Source organism: Balaenoptera borealis (genome assembly GCF_965194805.1).
Source record: "Balaenoptera borealis genome assembly, chromosome: 4".
NCBI lineage: Eukaryota > Metazoa > Chordata > Mammalia > Artiodactyla > Balaenopteridae > Balaenoptera > Balaenoptera borealis.
The window spans coordinates 45,183,811-45,210,618 of NC_138861.1; the positions used below are offsets into that span (position 1 = coordinate 45,183,811).

Genomic DNA, 26,808 nt, shown 5'->3' on the forward strand with positions numbered 1-26,808 from the left:
CATTTCATAAATACTGGAGTCTTTCTTGAATCCTCTATTGTCTTCACACTCAACATCCAGATAATACTTTGACTCTACTTTTACAATATATCCTGCACAAAATGATACATACGTTGCCATGAGTAGCATCTGGACCACCATCGTCTCTTGCCTGGAGACTGTAATAACCTCTTAATTAGTCTCCTTGTTGCCTCTAAAACCTGTTTTGCAAACAGCAGGCACTGAGATTCTAAAGAAGTGAAATGCTTCATCTTCTTTTCAATCCTCTAAAATAAAATTGAAAGTTTTGCTATAAGCACATCCTTACTAGTCTGATCTCTAATAGCCACTCTAACCTTTCAAATTCTCCACCCCTGCGGGCCTTGTCAATATTCTTTGTAAACACAAAGATATTTCTTGAAGGTGCAAAGATGCACCCACCAGGTCCTTTGTACCTGCTGTTGCCGGAGACTTGAATTCTCCTCCCCAGATACTCACATGATCCGCCCCCTCACCCCACTCATGTCTTTGATGAACTGACCACTCCAACTATTTATTTATTTTCTTTTTTGGGGGGGCTGCCTCCGGTCTTATCTGTGGCACGCAGGGGCTCTGTTGAGGTGTGTGGGATCTTTCATTGTGGCGGGGGCTCTTTGTTGTGGTGCATGGACTCCAGAGCACGTGGGCTCTGTAGTTTGCGGCACGCGGGCTCTCTTGGTTGTGGTGTGCGAGCTCAGTAGTTGTGGAGTGCAGGCTTAGTTGCTCCACAGCATGTGGGATCCCAGTTCCCAGACCAGGGATCAAACCCATGTCCCCTGCATTGGAAGGCGGATTCTTTACTGCTGGACCACCAGGGAACTCCCTGACTAACCCATTTAAAGCAGTTCTCCCTGATGGTCACTATCTCTTGACCTTCCACATCTTTTTTATTTTGTGCATCCCGTCCTTTCTTGCCTTTTCCTTAGAGGAATTCTCCTGCTATCACAGACCTGATTGAGCTCTCCAGCCTCTGAAATGCCTTTTAAAGTGAATGTTATACATAATGGAGTAGTGTTAACCCTAAAACCATATAAGATTTTACTTTTTTACCCCCCCCACTCTTATTTCTATCTGACGTTATTTGATGTAATTCTGTATTTATTTATCGTTGTCTTTCTTCCTCACTAGAATGCAAGCTCAGTGAAGTCAGACTTAATCTGCCTTTATTTCCCAGAGCCTAGAATAGTGTCTGCACATAGTAGGTGTTCAATGGTGAATCAGAGCCATGTCCCGAGTCATGTCTTGTGGCAGTAAATATACATTGATCAGCTGCTGCTCAGTCCACAGAGTAATAACATCCTTCAAAAAATCAAAACCAAATTTCCCAAGGGAAAGAGACACTCCAAGGGGGAAAAAATCTGTAAATAGTCCTGCTTATTCATTTGTGGAGCACATCTGTTCTGTACACTCCTTATCTGCAAAGCCCTATTGTGGATGTTGCATAAAGAAGGGAGAACAGTTAAATAAGGAATTTATTGTGAATAAAATGTCTATGTATATAATTTTGGATAATGGCAAAATTTAGAATCCAAAATAGTCTTAAGACTTTTATTTTTGTCTTTACTAAGGCTTTAAACTAAGGATGTTTTCTTTTCTAGTAAAATATACTCTTTACACAAACTCCAGTTAATATGATGTCCATCAGCTTGTAATTATGGTGGAGGCTCTATTTCATACAGTTTGCTGTCATGGGGAGCTGAGAAAAAGTTTCAGTAGATAGAGGAAGATATAGGGTCAAGGCATTTAAAAAAATTAGTTTTAGCATATTTAATGCTGGTGGGAATGATAGAGAGGAAATCTACCTTCTGAGCACCCCAAGCTGTCATTTCCTGTTTTGGGGATGTGTCCTGGGCTATAAGATAGCCTTCTCCAATCACAGCATCTCCCTTTGTGTCTGTCCTTAAACTGAAAGGGTCCTTAGGGATTGTTCTGTCCCACTCCCTGTGTTTTACAGATAAGAAAGGCAAGATGCAACGATGCCCATACAGTCATCTCTTTCCTTAGACTGCCACTTTCACTTCCTAGCTGGGCTCCACATCTCTGCCCCTCCAAGTCATCCTCCACACTGAAGCCAGCGAACTTCACAAACCACAGATCTTGTACTGTTCTGCTCCTACCACCATCTAGGGGCTCAGGATTTTAGACTCCAAGCTCCAATGACCATATATTCCATTACACTTAATAAACATGTGATTTGTGGGGTTTTTTTAAATAAAAATAAAGTTATAGATTAAGTTGATACATGCTAACTTGGTTGAAAAGAAAAAAAGTATGGTCTAATATGGTATGGTTCTCACTGGTTCTAGAAATGTGCTGTGCATTAGAATCACCCAGGAAGCTCTTAAAAGTCCCAATGCCTGATTAAAGTTGCCATCTTATCTGGCCTTTGCCTAATCTCTTCCTGGCTTGCTGCTCTGGAACACACCAGGCTCCCTCCTGCCTCAGGGCCTTTGCATTGTCTGGTTACCTCTGCCAGGACTTTTTCCCTCCTGGATTTTATACTTGGACCTGAGTTTCTCTTCAAAGAGATCTCATCACTCTTTAGTTATCTTTCCTTGACCCAGGAGATTACATGAGGATGGTTTGTTATATGCTGTCCTAGGACTGTCTTACCGACTTTCACTGCAGTTAACTCAGTGTGTAACTATGTGTTCACTCTTTTGGGTGATTAATGTTCCTCCTCCTCACCAGACTGAGAGGTGTATGAGTGTCATTGTTTGCACTTCTAACCTAAGTGCTTACTTAGCAGAATTGCTTTTTAGGCACTCCATAAATTTTTTTTTTTTTAAACATCTTTATTGAAGTATAATTGCTTCACAATGGTGTGTTAGTTTCTGCTTTATAACAAAGTGAATCAGCTACACATATACACACGTTCCCATATCTCTTCCCTCTTGCATCTCCCTCCCTCCCACCCTCCCCATCCCACCCCCCCAGGCGGTCACAAAGCACCGAGCTGATCTCCCTGTGCTATGCGGCTGCTTCCCACTAGCTATCTATTTTACATTTGGTAGTGTATATATGTCCATGACACTCTCTCACCCTGTCACATCTCACCCCTCCCCCTCCCCATATCCTCAAGTCCATTCTCTAGTAGGTCTGTGTCTTTATTCCCATCTTGCCATTAGGTTCTTCATGACCTTTTTTTTTTTTTTCCTTAGATTCCATATATATGTGTTAGCATACTGTATTTGTTTTTCTCTTTCTGACTTACTTCACTCTGTATGACAGACTCTAACTCCATCCACCTCATTACAAATACCTCCATTTCATTTCTTTTTATGGCTGAGTAATATTCCATTGTATATATGTGCCACATCTTCTTTATCCATTCATCCGATGATGGACACTTAGGTTGCTTCCATGTCCTGGCTATTGTAAATAGAGCTGCAATAAATATTTTGGTACATGACTATTTTGAATTATCGTTTTCTCAGGGTATATGCCCAGTAGTGGGATTGCTGGGTCATATGGTAGTTCTATGTTTAGTTTTTTAAGGAACCTCCATAATGTTCTCCATAGCGGCTGTATCAATTTACATTCCCACCAACAGTGCAAGAGTGTTCCCTTTCCTCCACACCCTCTCCAGCATTTATTGTTTCTAGATTTTTTGATGATGGCCATTCTGACCGGTGTGAGATGATACCTCATTGTAGTTTTGATTTGCATTTCTCTAATGATTAATGATATTGAGCATTCTTTCATGTGTCTGTTGGCCATCTGTATATCTTCTTTGGAGAAATGTCTATTTAGGTCTTCTGCCCATTTTTGGATTGGGTTGTTTGTTTTTTTGTTATTGAGCTGCATGAGCTGCTTGTAAATCTTGGAGATTAATCCTTTATCAGTTGCTTCATTTGCAAATATTTTCTCCCATTCTGAGGGTTGTCTTTTGGTCTTGTTTATGGTTTCCTTTGCTGTGCAAAAGCTTTTAAGTTTCATTAGGTCCCATTTGTTTATTTGTGTTTTTATTTCCATTTCTCTAGGAGCTCGGTCAAAAAGGATCTTGCTGTGATTTATGTCATAGAGTGTTCTGCCTATGTTTTCCTCTAAGAGTTTGATAGTGTCTGGCTTTACACTTAGGTCTTTAATCCATTTTGAGTTTATTTTTGTGTATGGTGTCAGAGAGTGTTCTAATTTCATAATTTTACACGTACCTGTCCAATTTTCCCAGCACCACTTATTGAAGAGGCTGTCATTTCTCAACTGTATATGCTTGCCACCTTTATCAAAGATAAGGTGACCATATGTGCGTGGGTTTATCTCTGGGCTTTCTATCCTGTTCCATTGATCTATATTTCTGTTTTTGTGCCAGTACCAAACTGTCTTGATTACTGTAGCTTTGTAATATAGTCTGAAGTCAGGGAGCCTGATTCTTCCAGCTCCATTTTTCGTTCTCAAGATTGCTTTGGCTATTCGGGGTCTTTTGTGTTTCCATACAAATTGTGAAATTTTTTGTTGTAGTTCTGTGAAAAATGCCAGTGGTAGTTTGATAAGGATTGCATTGAATCTGTAGATTGCTTTGGGTAGTAGAGTCATTTTCACAATGTTGATTCTTCCAATCCAAGAACATGGTATATCGCTCCATCTATTTGTATCATGTTTAATTTCTTTCATCAGTGTCCTATAATTTTCTGCATACAGGTCTTTTGTTTCCTTAGGTAGGTTTATTCCTAGATATTTTATTCTTTTTGTTGCAATGCTAAACAGGAGTGTTTTCTTAATTTCACTTTCAGATTTTTCACCATTAGTATATAGGAATGCAAGAGATTTCTGTGCATTAATTTTGTATCCTGCTACTTTACCAAATTCCTTGATTAGCTCTAGGAGTTTTCTGGTAGCATCTTTAGGATTCTCTATGTATAGTATCATGTCATCTGCAAACAGTGACAGCTTTACTTCTTCTTTTCCGATTTGGATACTTTTCATTTCTTTTTCTTCTCTGATTGCCGTGGCTAACACTTCCAAAACTATGTTGAATAATAGTGGTGAGAGTGGGCAACCTTGTCTTGACCTGATCTTAGTGGAAATGGTTTCAGTTTTTCACCATTGAGGACAATGTTGGCTGTGGGTGTGTCATATATGGTCTTTATTATGTTGAGGAAAGTTCCCTCTATGCCTACTTTCTGCAGGGCTTTTATCATAAATGGGTGTTGAATTTTGTCGAAAGCTTTCTCTGCATCTATTGAGATGATCATATGGTTTTCCTACTTCAATTTGTTAATATGATGTATCACGTTGATTGATTTGCGTATATTGAAGAATCCTTGCATTCCTGGCATAAACCCCACTTGATCATGGTGTATAATCCTTTTAATGTGCTGTTGGATTCTGTTTGCTAGTATTTTGTTGAGGATTTTTGCATCTATGTTCATCAGTGATATTGGCCTGTAGTTTTCTTTCTTTGTGACATCTTTGTCTGGTTTTGGTATCAGGGTGATGTTGGCCTTGTAGAATGAGTTTGGGAGTGTTCCTCCCTCTGCAATATTTTGGAAGAGTTTGAGAAGGATAGGTGTTAGCTCTTCTCTAATTGTTTGATAGAATTCACCCGTGAAGCCATCTGGTCCTGGGCTTTTGTTTGTTGGAAGATTTTTAATCACAGTTTCAATTTCAGTGCTTGTGATTGGTCTGTTCATATTTTCTATTTCTTCCTGGTTCAGTCTCGGCAGGTTGTGCATTTCTAAGAATCTGTCGATTTCTTCCAGGTTGTCCATTTTATTGGCATAGAGTTGCTTGTAGTAATCTCTCATGATCGTTTGTATTTCTGCAGTGTCAGTGGTTACTTCTCCTTTTTCATTTCTAATTCTATTGATTTGAGTCTTCTCCCTTTTTCTCTTGATGAGTATGGCTAATGGTTTATCAATTTTGTTTATCTTCTCGAAGAACCAGCTTTTACTTTCATTGATTTTTGCTATTGTTTCCTTCATTTCTTTTTCATTGATTTCTGATCTGATCTTTATGATTTCTATCCTTCTGCTAGCTTTGGGGTTTTTTTGCTCTTCTTTCTCTAATTGCTTTAGGTGCAAGGTTAGGTTGTTTATTCGAGATGTTTCCTGTTTCTTGATGTAGGCTTGTATTGCTATAAACTTCCCTCTTAGCACTGCTTTTGCTGCATCCCATAGGTTTTGGGTCGTCGTGTCTCCATTGTCATTTGTTTCTAGGTACTTTTGGATTTCGCCTTTGATTTCTTCAGTGATCACTTCGTTATTAAGTAGTGTATTGTGTAGCCTCCATGTGTTTGTATTTTTTACAGGTCTTTTCCTGTAATTGATATCTAGTCTCATAGCGTTGTGGTCAGAAAAGATACTTGATATGATTTCAATTTTCTTAAATTTACCAAGGCTTGATTTGTGACCCAAGATATGATCTATCCTGGAGAATGTTCCCTGAGCACTTGAGAAAAATGTGTATTCTGTTGTTTTTGGGTGGAATGTCCTATAAATATCAATTAAGTCCATCTTGTTTAATGTATCATTTAAAGTTTGTGTTTCCTTATTTATTTTCATTTTGGATGATCTGTCCATTGGTGAAAGTGGGGTGTTAAAGTCCCCTACTATGATTGTGTTGCTGTCGATTTCCCCTTTTATGGCTGTTAGTATTTGCCTTATGTATTGAGGTGCTGCTATGTTGGGTGCATAAATATTTACAATTGTTTTATCTTCTTCTTGGATCGATCCCTTGATCATTATATAGTGTCCTTCTTTGTCTCTTGTAATAGTCTTTATTTTAAAGTCTACTTTGTCTGATATGAGAATTGCTACTCCAGCTTCCTTTTGATTTCCATTTGCATGGAATATCTTTTTCCATCCCCTCACTTTCAGTCTGTATGTGTCTCTAGGTCTGAAGTGGGTCTCTTGTAGACAGCATATATATGGGTCTTGCTTTTGTATCCATTCAGCCAGTCTGTGTCTTTTGGTGGGAGCATTTAATCCATTTACATTTAAGGTAATTATCGATATGTGTGTTCCTATTCCCATTTTCTTAAATATTTTATGTTTGTTATTGTAGGTGTTTTCCTTCTTTTGTGTTTCTTGCCTAGAGAAGTTCATTTAGCATTTGTTGTAAAGCTGGTCTGGTGGTGCTGAACTTTCTCAGCTTTTGCTTGTCTGTAAAGTTTTTAATTTCTCCATCAAATCTGAATGAGATCCTTGCTGGGTAGAGTAACCTTGGTTGTAGGTTTTTCTCCTTCATGACTTTAAGTATATCCTGCCACTCCCTTCTGGCTTGCAGAGTTTCTGCTGAAAGACCAGCTGTTAACCTTATGGGGATTCCCTTGTGTGTTATTTGTTGTTTTTCCCTTGCTGCTTTTAATATGTTTTCTTTACATTTAATTTTTGATAGTTTGATTAATATGTGTCTTGGCGTGTTTCTCCTTCGATTTATCCTGTATGGGACTCTCTGTGCTTCCAGGACTTGATTAACTATTTCCTTTCCCATATTAGGGAAGTTTTCAACTATAATCTCTTCAAATATTTTCTCAGTCCCTTTCTTTTTCTCTTCTTCTTCTGGGACCCCTATAATTCGGATGTTGGTGCATTTAATGTTGTCCCAGAGGTCTCTGAGACTGTCCTCAGTTCTTTTCATTCTTTTTTCTTTATTCTGCTCTGCAGTAGTTATTTCCACTATTTTATCTTCCAGGTCACTTATCCGTTCTTCTGCCTCAGTCATTCTGCTCTTGATCCTATCTAGAGTATTTTTAATTTCAGTTATTGTGTTTTCCATCATTGCTTGGTTCCTCTTTAGTTCTTCTACACCCTTGTTAAATGTTTCTTGCATTTTCTCTATTCTATTTCCAAGATTTTGGATCATCTTTACTATCATTATTCTGAATTCTTTTTCAGGTAGACTGCCTATTTCCTCTTCATTTGTTAGGTCTGGTGTGTTTTGACCCTGCTCCTTCACCTGCTGTGTTTTTTTGTCTTCTCATTTTGCTTATCTTACTGTGTTTGGGGTCTCCTTTTCACAGGCTGCAGGTTCATAGTTCCCATTGTTTTTGGTGTCTGTCCCCAGTGGCTAAGGTTGGTTCAGTGGGTTGTGTAGGCTTCCTGGTGGAGGGGACTAGTGCCTGAGTTCTGGTGGAGGAGGTTGGATCTTGTCTTTCTGGTGGGCACGTCCATGTCTGGTGATGTGTTTTGGGGTGTCTGTGGCCTTATTATGATTTTAGGCAGCCTTTCTGCTAATGGATGGGGCTGTGTTCCTGTCTTGCTAGTTGTTTGGCATAGGGTGTCCAGCACTGTAGTTTGCTGGTCGTTGAGTGAAGCTGGGTCTTGATGTTGAGATGGAGATCTCTGAGAGATTTTTGCCATTTGGTATTACGTGGAGCTGGGAGGTCTCTTGTGGACCAGTGTCCTGAAGTTGGCTCTCCCACCTCAGAGGCACAGCCCTGATGCCTGGCTGGAGCACCAAGAGCCTTTCATCCACACGGCTCAGAATAAAAGGGAGGAAAAAAATAGAAAGAAAGAATGGAAGAGGATAAAATAAAATAAAATAAAGGTATTATAATAAAAAGTAAGAAAAAAAATTATTAAGAATAAATGTATTTAGAAAAAAATTTTTTTTAATTTTTAAAAATAGATTTATTAATTTTTATAGTAAAAAATAAGAAAAACATTATTAAGAAAAAATTATTAAGAAAAAAATTTTTTTTAAATTTTTTAAAATAAAAAATATGAAAAAACTTATTAAAATTTTTTTTAATTTCTAAAAATAGAAAATAAGGAAAAAATTATTAAGAAAACATTTATTAGGAAAAAAAATTTTTTTAAGAAAAAAAAAACACGGACGGAAAAGGGGAAAATTAATATATCCTGCTCCCAAAGTCCACCTCTTGAATTTGGGATGATTCGTTGTCTATTCAGGTATTCAACAGATGCAGGCACATCAGGTTGTTTGTGGAGCTTTAATCTGCTGCTTCTGAGGCTCCTGGGCGAGATTTCCCTTTCTCTTCTTTGTTCATACAGCTCCCGGGGTTCAGCTTTGGATTTGGACCCCCCTCTGCATGTAAGTCGCCTGAGGGCATCTGTTCCCCGCCCAGACAGGACGGGGTTAAAGGAGCAGCTGCTTCGGGGGCTCTGGCTCACTCAGGCTGGGGGGGAGGGAGGGGCACGGATGCGGGGAGAGCCTGCGGCTGCAGAGGGGCGTGACTGCAGAGGGGCATGACGTTGCAGCAGCCTGAGGTGCGCCGTGCGTTCTCCTGGCGAAATTGTCCCTGGATCACGGGAGCCTGGCAGTGGCGAGCTGCACAGGGTCCCAGGAGGGGCGGTGTGGAGAGTGACCTGTGCTCGCACACAGGCTTCTTGGTGGCAGCAGCAGCAGCCTTATCATCTCCTGCCCGTCTCTGGGGTCCGCGCTGATAGCTGTGGCTCACGCCCGTCTCTGGAGTTCGTTTAGTCGGCGCTCTGAATCCCCTCTCCTTGCGCACCGCGAAACAAAGAGGCAAGAAAAAGTATCTTGCCTCTTCAGCAGCTGCAGACTTTTTCCCGGACTCCCTCCCGGCTAGCACCGAAGCCCGAGCCTCAGCTCCCAGCCCCCGCCCGCCCCAGCGGGTGAGCAGACAAGCCTCTCGGGCTGGTGAGCACTGCTCGGTGCCGAGCCTCCATGCGGGAATCTCTCCGTTTTTCCCTCTGCGCCCCTATTGCTGTGGGATCTGCGCTGATAGCCGTGGTTCACGCCCGTCTCTGGAGTTCGTTTAGGCGGTGCTCTGAATCCCCTCTCCTTGTGCGCTGCGAAACAAAGAGGCAAGAAAAAGTCTCTTGTCTCTTTGGCAGCTGCAGACTTTTTCCGGGACTCCCTCCCGGCTAGCACCGAAGCCCGAGCCTCAGGTCCCAGCTCCCGCCTGCCCAGGCGGGTGAGCAGACAAGCCTCTCGGGCTGGTGAGTGCTACTCGGCACCGATCCTCCATGCAGGAATCTCTCCACTTTGCCCTCCGCACCCCTGTGGCTGTGCTCTCCTCTGTGGCTCTGAAGCTTCCCCCCTCTGCCACCCACAGTCTCTGCCCACGAAGGGGCTTCCTAGACTAGTGTGGAAACCTTTCCTCCTTCACGGCTCCCTCCCACTGGTGCAGGTCCCATCCCTATTCTTTTGTCTCTGTTATTTCTTTTTTCTTTTGCCCTACCCAAGTACGTGGGGATTTTCTTGCCTTTTGGGAGGTCTGACATCTTCTGCCAGCGTTCAGTGGGTGTTCTGTAGGAGCAGTTCCACGTGTAGATGTATTTCTACTGTATCTGTGGGAAGGAAGGTGATCTCCGTGTCTTACTCTTCTGCCATCTTGCGCCTCCCCCCAACTCCATAAATTTTTGTCAGGTGAATGAATGAATAATGAATTGCCATGAAGAGGTCTGAGTAGTTTCTGTGAGATACATTAGACATAAGGGAAATAATGCATTTACCTGATGATTATTTCCCAGTGTACCCTTTATTTTTCTATGCCCTCCTACAAGTTTCACCAGTTCCCTACAAGATTCACAAGGAATTGACCATTTATTATTAGGCAGAAGTGTTTAATGATGTTGGTAGTTACTTAAAATGAGATTCAGCATGAAAAGTATATCTATTTTTTACTTTGCTTTGTTAAAAACCTTTTATACTCAGATCTTAGATCAAATATTTTGGTTTGTGTTTCCTTTGAGAAAAATGATCTATCCAATACGTACAATGAAAATATTATAACTGTTTATTATGATGCTCAGATAATTCCCATGGTCTCCTATTTTCTAGTCATCTTTCTAATATATTTTTTCTCTTATATTAATTAAATATAATTAATTAATTATAATTAATTAGTTTCTCTTATATTAATTAAATTTCTCTAATAAAATTTTTCTCTTATATTAATTAGTTTTATATCAGTATTTCAGAAAATATAAAATTATGAAATTTTCATTGAAGATAAGTTTTGCACATTAGTGGATCTCACTAGCTTTTTATCTTGGACATCTTTCAGGATTGTTATCTCTTCTTATTTCTTTTGGCCTGGATTTTGTTATTAATTTGTTTGGTGGCTTTTCTTGCTGAGTCACATTCTGCAATTGGGTCTTATGCATTTTTTAAGCCCTTGGGTATAAGGAGATGTTAAATCCCGTTAAGAAGAAGAATTTTTTTGGTAGTGTTTAACACCTATCCTTCTTGAAAAACAATAAAATGTGCCACTGCTTTCTATCCTTTACCCCAGTATGATACATTCCTTGAGCAACTGGTAGTTTTGATCATATTTGTAGCTGATAGCCCTACAGAATTTTAAGGCTCTTGGGGCCTCTTGAGAGCATCAAGATGTTAGTGAGATGAATCTGACTGTCCCACCTGGGTGCAGCAAGGCCAGGTTTCAAGCCCTCATTTTCACACTTAGTAGTTATGCAAGCTGGAATATTCTGAGTTCATCTTCTCATCTGTAATAACCAGTAAACAGTCACAAAACTGAGTGTAGTTTAAATAAGACAATACTTCACAGTGCTAGGAGAACAAATCTGTTGGTCGTGAATCTTCTTTTCATGTTATAGCTGATGAAGCCCAGATCCAGACAAATCTGGGGACTTTAAGCCTGTGTAAATACACTGGCAGAGCTGCGGGCCCAGGTCTTCTACACTGCATGTTCCCATTCCACTATATTTAATTGATAAGTGATTTTAATTTTTGCTTTTAATGAAAATGCAATTATAGAATGGGTTGGTAAATGCTATGTTGGTTGAATAGAAACAAAACTCTGTATGGTCTAATATAGTGATTTCCACTGGTGCTTGAACCTTACTGCACATTAGAATCATTTGGGAAACTTTTTAAAAATCGTAATGTCCAGGCTATACCCCATTCCAATTAAATCACAGTATCTGAGGGTGGGACCCAAGCATGATTTTTTTTTTAATGACTTCCTATGCAATTTTGTACACAGAATTTGCCAAAACTAGGCTGAGAATACTCCAAACCATATCTAGGACAGTTTTTAAAGGTCTGTTCTTCTGTTAACAGATCATATATCTTGGGGACTGTGTTAAGTGCCTCTTTATGGGTTTGTTTTCTGATATATTTTCCCTTCTTCCTATTGAAATACGCCACAGACCTCACATCTTTTGGTCACTTCATCCGTGTCACTAACCTGAATGCTGCTGCATCCCAAAGAGGTCAATGCCTTATTTGCGTGCATCTCCAGATGTCTCTTAACAATGCATCCTGCAAAGATAACAGAGAAGGGCTCTTCTTTCAATAGGACCGGGTATCCACATTTAATTCAATAGGCATGAATGAATTTTATTTTAATCCCTTAATTAACTTTTTCCCTCTGGTATAAATCTAGGCTTTCTGGATCGAGTGGTGGGAGTCTTCAAGGAGACGGTACTGCCCCTTGCATATTTAGCCAGAGATTTGTGTGGGGACACGCCTGGGTAGTTTAGATATGATAGGGTGATGATCTGGAAGAGTCTACTTCAGTCTGCTTCGTTATTTAAAATACGAACTGGACCATTGATTTTGCAGTTGTTTTCTTTCCATACCTCAGAATTTCCTATAAGGGGCTGAAAGATGTCAGGGTTGCTTATGTGTTACTGTTTCATCTCTGACAGTTTCTATTTCTCACAGAGGATCAGAGCAGGGCTGGAAACAGCTAGCTTTATTTTTATTATCTACTGTAAAATGAAAACGTGATGTAAATGTGCAGACAGTGTTTACCAGTTGAAGTCCTGAGGGAACGATCCACATATCTTTTTTTAAACACCTTTATTGGAGTACAACACCTTTATTGGAGTATAATTGCTTTACAATGGTGTGTTAGTTTCTCCTTTATAACAAAGTGAATCAGTTATACATATACATATGTCCCCATATCTCTTCCCTCTTCTGTCTCCCTCTCTCCCACCCTCCCTATCCCACCCCTGTAGGTGGTCACAAAGCACCGAGCTGATCTCCCTGTGCTATGCGGCTGCTTCCCACTAGCCATTTTACATTTGGTAGTGTATGTATGTCAATGGCACTCTCTCACTTCGTCCCAGCTTACCCTACCCCCTTCACCGTGTTCTCAAGTCCATTCTCTATGTCTACATCTTTATTCCTGCCCTGCCACTAGGTTCATCAGTACCATTTTTTTTAGATTCCATATATATGTGTTAACATGCGGTATTTGTTTTTCTCTTTCTGACTTACTTCACTTTGTATGACAGACTCTAGGTCCATCCACCTCACTACAAATAACTTAATTTTGTTTGCTTTTTATGGCTGAATAATATTCCATTGTATATATGTGCCACATCTTCTTTATCCATTCATCTGTCAATGGACACTTAGGTTGATTCCATGTCCTGGCTATTGTAAATAGTGCTGCAATGAACATTGTGGTACATGACTCTTTTTGAATTATAGTTTTCTCAGGGTATATGCCCAGTAGTGGGATTGCTGGGTCGTATGGTAGTTCTATTTTTAGTTTTTTAAGGAACCTCCATACTGTTCTCCATAGTGGTTGTATCAATTTACATTCCCACGATTTATTTTTAATGAATGGAAAAGCTTGTCATATAGAAAAGCAAAGTAGATACATGTGATTTTATGTAAGTTTTATATCATCTGACTCTGGGAAAATCTTTTGCCTGCTTGAAAGATTGATGGCTCCAGGTGGTACTGGGTGACCATGCCTATAATCCTCTTGGCAGACAAGAGAGAGCAACAAGGAGAAAGGAGGTCAGGGAATGAGGAGAGGAAGCCTTGCAAGGCAGAAACTATGAGAGTGAGAGTGCAAGCTGCCCATCTGCACCTAAACAGGCAGAGTGCCTAGGGCCAGGGGCAGAGTTCTTTAACAACAGAAACTCTCCCACCAACCTTACCAACATCATACTCAATAACATTTCTGTGTGTTACTGCTTCCCTTCCTTGAAATCCCTTCAGTGGAATGTCTGTTTGCATTCTCATGCAGGGGGTTGTAGATGGAAGGACAAGCAGGCCGTGGAGAGTAAGCACATAAAAGAGGAGCCACCTTTGACTATCTTTTTTTACCAGTTTCTTGGTTTCTTTTCAAAACTGCTTTCTCTGGTAAAAGAAACAAAAAAGCTTACATGCTATCTAATATATATGTATATATATTCAGATCAGCCAAATCACCCTTGGCCATTAAAGGGGAGACAGCTGTTGTGGCCAGATCGCCCTCACATCCTCAGTGCCTGTTTTCTGTAGGAACCTTCCATGAATTCTCTGCTCTTCATTTATGACCATGTTTTCCAAATGTATAGTGTCTACAAAAGGTATGAAAAGTTTAGGACTTATGATAATAATACTCAGTATTGGCAGTAGCCACACTGAGCCCTTCATTGCTCACTGCTTTTCTCACTGACCCTGGAGTTTGAGGGTGACAGGGGAGGACCTTCAAGATGATGGAGGAGTGAGACGTGGAGATCACCTTCCTCCCCAAAAATACATCAAGAATACATCTACATGTGGAACAACTCTTACAGAACACCTACTGAACACTGGCAGAAGACCTCAGACTTCCCAAAAGGCAAGAAACTCCCTACATACGTGGCCATGTGGCTGACAGGGTCTTGATGCTCTGGCTGGGTGTCAGGCCTGAGCTTCTGAGGTGGGAGAGCCGAATTCAGGATGTTAGGCCACCAGAGCCAACCTGGCCCTACGTAATATCAATTGGCGAGAGCTCTCCCAGAGATCTCCATCTCAATGCTAAGACCCAGCTCCACTCAATGACCAGCAAGCTCCCGTGCTGGACACCCCATGCCAAACAACTAGCAAGACAGGAACACATCCTCACCCATTAGCAGAGTGGGTGCCTAAAATCATAATAAGTTCACAGACACCCCAAAGTACACCACTGGAAATGGTTCTGCCCACCAGAAAGACAAGATCCAGCCTCACCCACCAGAACACAGGCACCAGTCCCCTCCACCAGGAAGCCTACACAACCCATTGAACCAACCTTACCCACTGGGGGCAGACACCAAAAACAATGGGAACTACGAACCTGCAGCTGGCAAAAAGGAGACCCCAAACACAGTAAGTTAAGCAAAATGAGAAGACAGGTGTCCGAGTGCCAGCAGAAGCTGAAGGATCTGGAGGTGGCTGAGGGCAAGGGCAGCAGGGCCGAGCTGGAACGGCTGTAGGCTGAGGCACAGCAGCTGCACAAGGAGGAGTGAAGCTGAGAGCAGAAGCTAAAGGAGATGCGCGAGAAGGAGAAGAACATGCCCTGGAATGTGGACATGCTCAGCAAGAATGGCTTCAGCAAGAGCATGGTCAATACAAAGCCTGAGCAGGTGGAGGTGGAGTTGGAGGAGGTGAGGGAGCAGAAACACAAAACCTTCATGGAAAAGTATGAGAAACAGATCAAGTACTTCGGCATGCTCCGCTGCTGGGATGACAGCCAGAAGTACCTGTCGGACAACGTCCACCTGGTGTGCAAGGAGACTGCCAACTACCTGGTCATTTGGGCCTTGACCTAGAGGTGGAGGAGAAATGTGCACTGATGGAGCACGTGGCCCACCAGATCATTGTCATGAAGTTCATTCTGGAGCAAGCCAAGAGCCTGAAGGTGGACCCCCGTGCCTACTTCCGGCAGTTCTTCACCAAGATCAAGACTGCTGACCATCAGTACATGCAGGGCTTCAATGACGAGCTGTAGGCCTTCAAAGGCTGCATGCAGGGCCAGGCCAAGCTGCGCATCAAGAAGGTCATGAGAGAGTACGAGGAGGAGGAGTGCAAGCAGCAGCTTGGCCGAGCAGCCTGGACCCTGTTGAGGTATACGAGTCCCTCCCTGAGGAGCTCCAGAAATGCTTTGAGGTGAATGATGTGCAGATTCTACAAGATGCCGTCAGCAAGATGGACCCCACTGATGTGAAGTACCACATGCATCACTGCATCAACTCCGACCTCTGGGTCCACAACTCCAAGTCCAACGAGGCCAAGGAGGTGGAGGAAACGAGTCTTGGGGACCCCTTGCTGGAAGCCTCCAAGCCAGGTGATGAGAAAGATGTCAGCGCACGACCCACCTCAGCTGCTGCCTGACTGCCTGCAGGCCCCTGTGCATCCCTTTTCAGAAAACAAAAATAGACACCATCTCCCTAGCTCCTGGTTTCCTCCACTTTTGCTGCTCCCCCACCTAGCCTAGAGGGGACAGACCAACCCCTCCACCACCGCCACACTCCCAGTGCTCATCCAAGCCTTTGCTTTGAGTCAAGGGATTTCACTGCCTGCAGCTCCCCCCAATTCAGCATTATGCAAAAGGCTCGGGGATCCAGGGAGAGGTAGAGGTTGCCAGCCTGGTCCACAGGATAGGGGTGGGGTCCCCAGCTGAGGGGCCTGCTCCAGTCACTGTGGGCTCTGTTTTCACTGTTCATCCACATTGAGTATTCTATATAGTAAACAGCAATTATCTTCCAATATGCAACAGATGAAGGATCAAAGTAAAAACTCACCAGGCCAAACAAATGAAGAGGAAATAGGCAGTCTACATGAAAAAGAACTCAGAGTACTGATACTAAAGACATGCAAAATCATGGAAATAGAATGGAGAAAATACAAGAAACATTTAACAAGGACCTAGAAGAACTAAAGAGCAAACAATGAAGAACAACAGAAAAAATGAAATTAAAAATTCTCTAGAGGGAATCAATAAAAGAATAACTGAGGCAGAAGAACGGATAAGTGACCTGGAAGACAAAATAGTGAAAATAATTAACATAGAGCAGATTGAAGAAAAAAGAATGAAAAGAATTGAGGACAGTCTCAGAGACTTCTGGGACAACATTAAACACACCAACATTCAAATTATAGGGGCCACAGAAGAAGAAGAGAAAAAGAAAGGGACTGAGAAAATATTTGAAGAAATTATAGTTGAAAATTTCCCTAATATGGGAAAGGAAATAGTCAATCAAGTCCAGGAAGTGCAGAAAGTCCCATACAGGATAAATCCAAGGAGAAACACACCAAGACACATATTAATCAAGCTATCAAACATTAAATTCAAAGAAAAATATTAAAAACAGCAAGGGAAAAACAACAAATAACATACAAGGGAATCCCCATAAGGTTAACAGCTGATCTTTCAGCAGAAACTCTGCAAGCCAGAAGGGAGTGGCAGGACATATTTAAAGTGATGAAAGGGCAAAACCTATAACGAAGGTTACTCTACCCAGCAAGGATCTCATTCAGATTTGACAGAGAAATTAAAACCTTTACAGACAAGCAAAGTTAAGAGAATTCAGCACCACCAAACCAACTTTACAACAAATGTAAAGGAACTTCTCTAGGCAGGAAAAAAAAAAAGAAGGAAAACACTTACAATAAAAAACCCAAAACAATTAAGAAAATGGAAATAGGAACATATATATGGATAATAACCTTAAATGTAAATGGGTTAAATGCTCCAACCAAAAGACATAGACTGGTTGAATGGATACAAAAACAAGACCCATGTATATGCTGCTTATAAGAGACTCACTTCAGACCTAGGGACACATACAGACTGAAAGTGAGGGAATAGAAAAAGATATTCCATACAAATGGAAATCAAAAGAAAGCTGGTGTAGCAATTCTCATAACAGACAAAATAGACTTAAAAATAAAGACTCTTACAAGAGACAAAGAAGGACACTACATAATGATGAAGGGATCAATCCAAGAAGAAGATATAACAATTGTAAATATTTATGCACCCAACATAGGAGCACCTCAATACATAAGGTAAATGCTAACAGCCATAAAAAGGGGAAATCGACAGTAACAGAACCATAAGGGAGTTTAACACCTCACTTTCACCAATAGACAGATCATCCAAAATGAAAATAAATAAGGAAATACAAGCTTTAAATGATACATTAAACAAGATGGACTTAATTGATATTTATAAGACATTCCATCCAAAAACAACAGAATACACATTCTTCTCAAGTGCTCATGGAACATTCTCCAGGATAGATTATATCTTGGGGCACAAATCAAGCCTTGGTAAATTTAAGAAAAATAAAATCGTATCAAGTATCTTTTCTGACCACAATGCTATGAGACTAGATATCAATTACAGGAAAAAGTCTGTAAAAAATATAAAAATTTGGAGGTTACACAATACGCTACTTAATAACCAAGGGATCACTGAAGAAATCAAAGAGGAAATCAAAAAACACCTAGAAACAAATGACAATGAAAACATGATGAACTAAAACTTATGGGATGCAGCAAAAGCAGTTCTAAGAGGGAAATTTATAGCAATACAATCCTGCGTCAAGAAACAAGAAATATCTCAAATAAATAACCTAACCTTACACCTAAAACAATTAGAGAAAGAAGAACAAAAAACCCAAAAAGTTAGCAGAAGGAAAGAAATCATAAAGTTCAGATCAGAAATAAATGAAAAAGAAATGAAGGAAACAATAGCAAAGATCAATAAAACTAAAAACTGGTTCTTTAAGAAGATAAACAAAATTGATAAACCATAAGTCAGACTCATCAAGAAAAAAAGGGAGAAGATTCAAATCAATAGAATTGGAAATGAAAAAGGAGAAGCAACAACTGACACTGCAGAATTACAAAGGATCATGAGAAATTGCTACAAGCAACAATATGCCAATAAAATGGACAATCTGGAAGAAATGGACAAATTCTTAGAAAAGCACAACCTTCCAAGACTGAACCAGGAAGAAATAGAAAATATAAACATACCAATCAGAAGCACTGAAACTGAGACTGTGATTAAAAATCTTCCAAAAAACAAAAGCCCAGGACCAAATGGCTTCACGGGCGAATTCTATCAAACACTTAGAAAAGAGCTAACACCTATCCTTCTCAAATTCCTCCATAATATAGCAGAGGGAGGAACATTCCCAAACTCATTCTACAAGGCCACCATCACCCTGATACCAAAACCAGACAAATATGTCACAAAGAAAGAAAACTTCAGGCCAATATCACTGATGAACATACATGCAAAAGTCCTCAACAAAATACTAGCAAACAGAATCCAACAGCACATTAAAAGGATCATACACCATGATCAAGTGGGGTTTATCCCAGGGATGCAAGGATTCTTCAATACATGCAAATCAATCAATGTGATACACCATATTAACAAACTGAAGGATAAAAACCATATGATCATCTCAATAGATGCAGAAAAAACTTTTGACAAAATTCAACACCCATTTCTGATAAAAACTCTCCAGAAAGTAGGCTTAGAGGGAACTTACCTCAACATAATAAAGGCCATATATGACAAACTCACAGCCAACATCATTCTTAATTGTGAAAAACTGAAAACCTTTCCACTAAGATCAGGAACAAGACAAGCTTGTCGACACTCACCACTATTATTCAACATAGTTTTGGAGGTTTTAGCCACGGCTAAATCAGAGAAGAAAAAGAAATAAAAGGAATCCAAATCATAAAAGAAGAAGTAAAGGTGTCACTGTTTGCAAATGACATGATACTATACATAGGGAATCCTAAAGACTGTACGAGAAAACTACTAGAGGTAATCAATGAATTTGGTACAGTTGCAGAATACAAAATTAATGCACAGAAATCTCCTGCATTCCTATACACTAATGATGAAAAATCTGAAAGAGAAATTAAAGAAACACTCCCATTTACCATTGCAACAAAAACGAATAAAATACCTAGGATTAAACGTACCTAAGGAGGCAAAAGACCTGTATGCCAAAAACTATAAGATACTGATGAAAGAAATTAAAGATGTTATGAACAGATGGCAAGATATATCATGTTCTTGGATTGGAAGAAATAGCATTGTGAAAATGACTGTACTACCCAAAGCCATCTACAGGTTCAATGCAATCCCTCTCAAACTACTACTGGCATTTTTCACAGAACTAGAACAAAAAATTTCACAATTTGCATGGAAACACAAAAAACCCTGAATAGCGAAAGCAATCTTGAGAAAGAAAAATGGAGCTGGAGGAGTCAAGCTCCTAGACTTCAGACTCTACTACAAAGCTACAGTAATCAAGACAGTATGGTACTGGCACAAAAACAGAAATATAGATCAATGGAATAGGATAGAAAGCCCAGAGATAAACCCACGCACATATGGTCACATTATTTTTCATAAAGGAGGCAGGAATATACAATGGAGAAAAGACAGCCTCTTCAGTAAGTGGTGCTGGGAAAACTGGACAGCTACATGTGAAAGAATGAAGTTAGAACACTCCTTAACACCATACACAAAAATAAACTCAAAATGGATTAAAGACCTGAATGTAGGGCCAGACACTATCAAACTCTTAGAGGAAAACATAGAACACTCTATGACATTAATCACAGCAAGATCCTTTTTGACCAACCTCCTAGAGAAAGGGAAATAAAAACAAAAATAAAAAAATGGGACCTAATGAAGCTTAAAAGCTTTTGCACAGCAAAGGAAACCATAAACAAGATGAAAAGACAACCCTCAGAATGGGAGAATATATTTGCAAACGAAGCAACTGACAAAGGATTAATCTCCAAAATATACAAGCAGCTCATGCAGCTCAATATCAAAAAAACAAACAACCTAATCCAAAAATGGGCCAAAGATCTAAATAGACATTTCTCCAAAGAAGATATACAGATTCCCAACAAACACATGAATGGATGCTCAACATCACTAATCATTAGAGAAATGCAAATCTAAACTACAATGAGGTATCACCTTATACTTGTCAGAATGGCCATGATCAAACAATCTACAAACTATAAATGTGTGAAAGGGTGTGGAGAAAATGGAACTTTCTTGCACTGTTGGTGGGAATGTAAATTGATAGAGCCACTATGGAGAACATTATGGAGGTTCCTTAAAAAACTAAAAATAGAACTACCATATGACCCAGCAATCCCACTGCTGGGCATATACCCTGAGAAAACCATAATTTAAAAAGAGTCATATACCACAATGTTCATTGCAGCTGTATTTACAATACCCAGGATATTGAAACAACCTAAGTGTCCATCGACAGATGAATTGATAAAGAAGATGTGGTACATATATACAATAGAATATTACTCAGCCATGAAAAGGAATGAAGTTTGGTTTTTTGTAGTGAGGTGGATGCACCTAGCGTCTGTCATACAGAGTGAAGTAAGTCAGAAAGAGAAAAACAAATACCGTATGCTAACACACATATATGGAATCTAAAAAAAAAAAAATGATTCTGAAGAACCTAGGGGCAGAACAGGAATAAAGACGCAGTCGTAGAAAATGGACTTGAGGACACAGGGAGGGGGAAGGGTAAGCTGGGAGAAAGTGAAGGAGTGGCATGGACATATGTACACTACCAAATATAAAATAGATAGCTAGTGGGAAGCAGCTGCATAGCACAGGGAGATCAGCTCGGTGCTTTGTGACCACCTAGAGCTGTGGGATAGGGAGGGTGGGAGGGAGACCTAAGAGGGAGGGGATATGGGGATATACGTATACGTATAGCTGAATCACTTTGTTATACAGCAATGTAAAGCAATTATACTCCACTAAAGATGTTAAAAAATATACTCAGTATTTATTGATCAGTGTAATCAACCCAAGTCCTGACAGGAAACAGATGGCATGCTTAGCTAGGATTTTTGAAGGCATTTTTTATGAAGGAACTATTTTTTTCTTTTATAAACCACTTTATTGAGATAATATATCACACAATTCTCCCATTTAAAGTACACAATTCAATGGTTTTTAGTATATTCACAGACTTGTGCAAGCAACACCAGAACAAATTTTAGAACATTTTCATCAACACAAGAGATAATCCCACCACCTCATAAGCAGTCATTCCTCATTCCTGTCACCCCAGTCCCTGGTCACCACTGCTCTGCTTTCTGTATCCATGGATTTACTTCTTTGGGTCATTTCATAGAAATGGAATCGTTCAATTTGTGGCCTGTTGTGTCTGGCTTCTTTCAGTGAGACCATGCTTTCAAGGTTCAGCCATGTTGTAGTGTGTGTCAATAGTTCATTCCTTTTTTTTTTTTTTTTAGTATTAGTTGTTTTGTTTGTTTGTTTGTTTGTACTGCAGGTTCTTATCAGTCATCAATTTTATACACATCAGTGTATACATGTCAATACCAATCACCCAATTCAGCACACCACCATCCCCACCCCCTTGGTGTCCATACGTTTGTTCTCTACATCTGTGTCTCAACTTCTGCCCTGCAAACCAGTTCATCTGTACCATTTTTCTAGGTTCCACATACATGCATTAATGTACGATATTTGTTTTTCTCTTTCTGACTTACTTCACTCTTTACGACAGTCTCTAGATTCATCCACATCTCAACAAATGACTCAATTTCATTCCTTTTTATGACTGAGTAATATTCCATTGTATATATGTACCACATCTCCTTTATCCAGTCGTCTGTTGATGGGCATTTAGGTTGCTTCCATGACCTGGCTATTGTATATAGTGCTGCAATGAACATTGGGGTGCATGTGTCTTTTTGAATTACGGTTTTCTCTGGGTATATGCCCAGTAGTGGGATTGCTGGATCATATGGTAATTCTATTTTTAGTTTTCTAAGGAACCTCCATACTGTTCTCCATAGTGGCTGTATCAATTTACATTCCCACCAACAGTGCAAGAGGGTTCCCTTTTCTCCACACCCTCTCCAGCATTTGTTGTTTGTAGATTTTCTGATAATGCCCATTCTAACTGGTGTGAGGTGATATCTCATTGTAGTTTTGATTTGCATTTCTCTAATAATTAGTGATGTTGAGCAGCTTTTCATGTGCTTCTTGGCCATCTGTATGTCTTCTTTGGAGAAATGTGTATTTAGGTCTTCTGCCCGTTTTTGGATTGGGTTGTTTGTTTCTTTGATATTGAGCTGAATGAGCTGTTTATATATTTTGGAGATTAATCCTTTGTCCGTTGATTCGTTTGCAAATATTTTCTCCCATTCTGAGGGTTGTCTTTTCGTGTTGTTTATGGTTTCCTTTGCTGTGTAAAAGCTTTGAAGTTTCATTAGGTCCAATTTGTTTATTTCTGTTTTTATTTCCATTACTCCAGGAGGTGGATCAAAAAGACCTTGCTGTGATTTATGTCAAAGAGTGTTCTTCCTATGTTTTCCTCTAAGAGTTTTAAAGTGTCTGGTCTTACATTTAGGTCTCGAATCCATTTTGAGTTTATTTTTGTGTATGGTGTTAGGGAGTATTCTAATTTCATTCTTTTACATGTAGATGTCCAGTTTTCCCAGCACCACTTCTTGAAGAGACTGTCTTTTCTCCATTGTATATCTTTGCCTCCTTTGTCATAGATTAGTCGACCATAGATGTGTGGGTTTATCTCTGGGCTTTCTATCTTGTTCCATTGATCTATATTTCTGTTTTTGTGCCAGTACCATATTGTCTTGATTACTGTAGCTTTGTAGTATAGTCTGAAGTCAGGGAGTCTGATTCCTTCAGCTCCGTCTTTTTCCCTCAAGACTGCTTTGGCTATTCGAGGTCTTTTTTATCTCCATACAAATTTTAAGATGATTTGTTCTAGTTCCATAAAAAATGTCATTGGTAATTTGATAGGGATTGCATTGAATCTGTAGATTGCTTTGGGTAGTATACTCATTTTCACAATGTTGATTCTTCCAATCCAAGAACATGGTATATCTCTCCATCTGTTGGTATCATCTTTAATTTCTTTCATCAGTGTCTTATTGTTTTCTGCATACAGGTCTTTTGTCTCCCTAGGTAGGTTTATTCCTAGGTATTTTATTCTTTTTGTTGCAAAGGTAAATGGGAGTGTTTCCATAATTTCTCTTTCAGATTTTTCATCATTAGTGTATAGGAATGCAGGAGATTTCTGTGCATTAATTTTGTATCCTGCAACTTTACCAAATTCATTGATTAGCTCTAGCAGTTTTCTGGTGACATTTTTAGGATTCTCTATGTAGAGTATCATGTCATCCGCAAACAGTGACAGTTTTACTTCTTCTTTTCCAATTTGTATTCCTTTTATTTCTTTTTCTTCTCTGATTGCCGTGGCTAGGACTTCCAGAACTATGTTGAATAATAGTGGTGAGAGTGGACATCCTTGTCTCGTTCCTGATCTTAGAGGAAATGCTTTCAGTTTTTCACCATTGAGAATGATGTTTGCTGTGGGTTTGTCATATATGGCCTTTATTATGTTGAGGTAGGTTCCCTCTATGCCCACTTTCTGGAGAGTTTTTAATCATAAATGGGTGTTGAATTTTGTCAAAAGTTTTTTCTGCATCTATTGAGATGATCATATGGTTTTTCTTCTTCAAGTTGTTAATATGGTGTATCACATTGATTGATTTGTGTATATTGAAGAATCCTTGCATCCCTGGGACAAATCCCACTTGATCATTGTGTATGATCCTTTTAATGTGTTGTTGGATTCTGTTTGCTAGTATTTTGTTGAGGATTTTTGCATCTATATTCATCAGTGATATTGGTCTGTAATTTTCTTTTTTTGTAGTGTCTTTGTCTGGTTTTGGTATCAGGGTGATTGTGGCCTCATAGAATGAGTTTGGGAGTGTTCCTTCCTCTGCAATTTTTTGGAAGAGTTTGAGAAGGATAGGTGTTAGCTCTTCTCTAAATGTTTGATAGAATTCACCTGTGAAGCCATCTGGTCCTGGACTTTTGTTTGTTGGAAGATTTTTAATCACAGTTTCAATTTCATTACTTGTGATTGGTCTGTTCATATTTTCTGTTTCTTCCTGGTTCAGTCTTGGAAGGTTATACCTTTCTAAAGATTTGTCCATTTCTTCCAGGTTGTCCATTTTATTGGCATCAAGTTGCTTGTAGTAGTCTCTTAGGATGCTTTGTATTTCTGCAGTGTCTGTTGAAACTTCTCCTTTTTCATTTCTGATTTTATTGATTTGAGTCCTCTCCCTCTTTTTCTTGATGAGTCTGGCTAATGGCTTATCAATTTTGTTTATCTTCTCAAAGAACCAACTTTTAGTTTTATTGATCTTTGCTATTGTTTTCTTTGTTTCTATTTCATTTATTTCTGCTCTGATCTTTATGATTCTTTCCTTCTGCTAACTTTGGGTTTTGTTTGTTCTTCTTTCTCTAGTTTCTTTAGGTGTAAGGTTAGACTGTTTACTTGAGATTTTTCTTGTTTCTTTAGGTAGGCTTGTATAGCTATAAACTTCCCTCTTGGAACTGCTTTCGCTGCATCCCATAGGTTTTTGATCATCGTGTTTTCATTGTCATTTGTCTCTAGGTATTTTTCTATTTCCTCTTTGGTTTCTTCAGTGATCTCTTGGTTATTTAGTAACGTATTGTTTAGCCTCCATGTGTTTGTCTTTTTTACGTTTTTTTCCCTGTAATTCATTTCTAATCTCATAGCGTTGTGGTCAGAAAAGATGCTTGATATGATTTCAATTTTCTTAACTTTACTGAGGCTTGATTTGTGACCCAAGATGTGATCTATCCTGGAGAGTGTTCCGTACGCACTTGAGAAGAACGTGTAATCTGCTGTTTTTGGATGGAATGTCCTATATATATCAATTAAATCTATCTGGTCTATTGTGTCATTTAAAGCTTCTGTTTCCTTATTTATTTTCGTTTTGGATGATCTGTCCACCATAAGTGAGGTGTTAAAGTCCCGCACTATGATTGTGTTACTGTCAATTTCCTCTTTTATAGCTGTTAGCAGTTGCCTTATGTATTGAGGTGCTCCTATGTTGGGTGCATATATATTTATAATTGTTATATCTTCTTCTTGGATTGATCCCTTGATCATTATGTAGTGTCCTTCCTTGTCTCTTGTAACATTCTTTATTTTAAAGTCTATTTTATCTGATATGAGTATAGCTACTCCAGCTTTCTTTTGATTTCCATTTGCATGGAATATCTTTTTCCATCCCCTCACTTTCAGTCTGTATGTGTCCCTAGGTCTGAAGTGGGTCTCTTGTAGACAGCATATATATGGGTCTTGTTTTTGTATCCATTCAGCCAGTCTATGTCTTTTGGTTGGGGCATTTAATCCATTCACGTTTAAGGTAATTATCGATATGTATGTTCTTATGACCATCTTCTTAATTGTTTTGGGTTTGTTTATGTAGGTCCTTTACTTCTCTTGTGTTTCCCACTTAGAGAAGTTCCTTTAGCATTTGTTGTAGAGCTGGTTTGGTGGTGCTGAATTCTCTTAGCTTTTGCTTGTCTGTAAAGCTTTTGATTTCTCCATCAAATCTAAATGAGATCCTTGCCGGGTAGAGTAATCTTGGTTGTAGGTTCTTCCCTTTCATCACTTTAAGTATATCATGCCACTCCCTTCTGGCTTGCAGAGTTTCTGCTGAGAAATCAGCTGTTAACCTTATGGGAGTTCCCTTGTATGTTATTTGTTGTTTTTCCCTTGCTGCTTTCAATAATTTGTCTTTGTGTTTAATTTTTGCCACTTTGATTACTATGTGTCTCAGTGTGTTTCTCCTTGGGTTTATCCTGTATGGGACTCTCTGCACTTCCTGGACTTGGGTGGCTATTTCCTTTCCCATGTTAGGGAAGTTTTCAACTATAATCTCTTCAAATATTTTCTCTGGTCCTTTCTCTCTCTCTTCACCTTCTGGGACCCCTATAATTCGATGTTGTTGTGTTTAATGTTGTCCCAGAGGTCTCTTAAGCTGTCTTCATTTCTTTTCATTCTTTTTTCTTTAGTCTGTTCCGCAGCAGTGAATTCCACCATTCTGTCTTCCAGGTCACTTATCCGTTCTTCTGCCTCAGTTATTCTGCTATTGATTCCTTCTAGTGTAGTTTTCATTTCAGTTATTGTATTGGTCATCTCTGTTTGTTTGTTCTTTAATTCTTCTAGGTCTTTGTTAATCATTTCTTGCATCTTCTCAATCTTTGCCTCCATTCTTATTCCGAGGTCCTGGATC

At 39.5% G+C, this 26,808-nt stretch overlaps 1 long non-coding RNA gene and 1 pseudogene across 2 annotated transcripts in view; both read left to right on the top strand.

Annotated features, from left to right (window-relative positions):
• LOC309628461 overlaps window positions 1-26,808 on the top strand; it is a 731,364-nt gene that overhangs the window by 366,767 nt on the left and 337,789 nt on the right. The gene's annotated exons all lie outside the window — the stretch shown is intronic.
• LOC309628447 (hsp90 co-chaperone Cdc37 pseudogene) lies at window positions 12,278-25,363 on the top strand (annotated as a pseudogene). Its single transcript has one exon. The product of its transcript is annotated as a hsp90 co-chaperone Cdc37 pseudogene (transcript).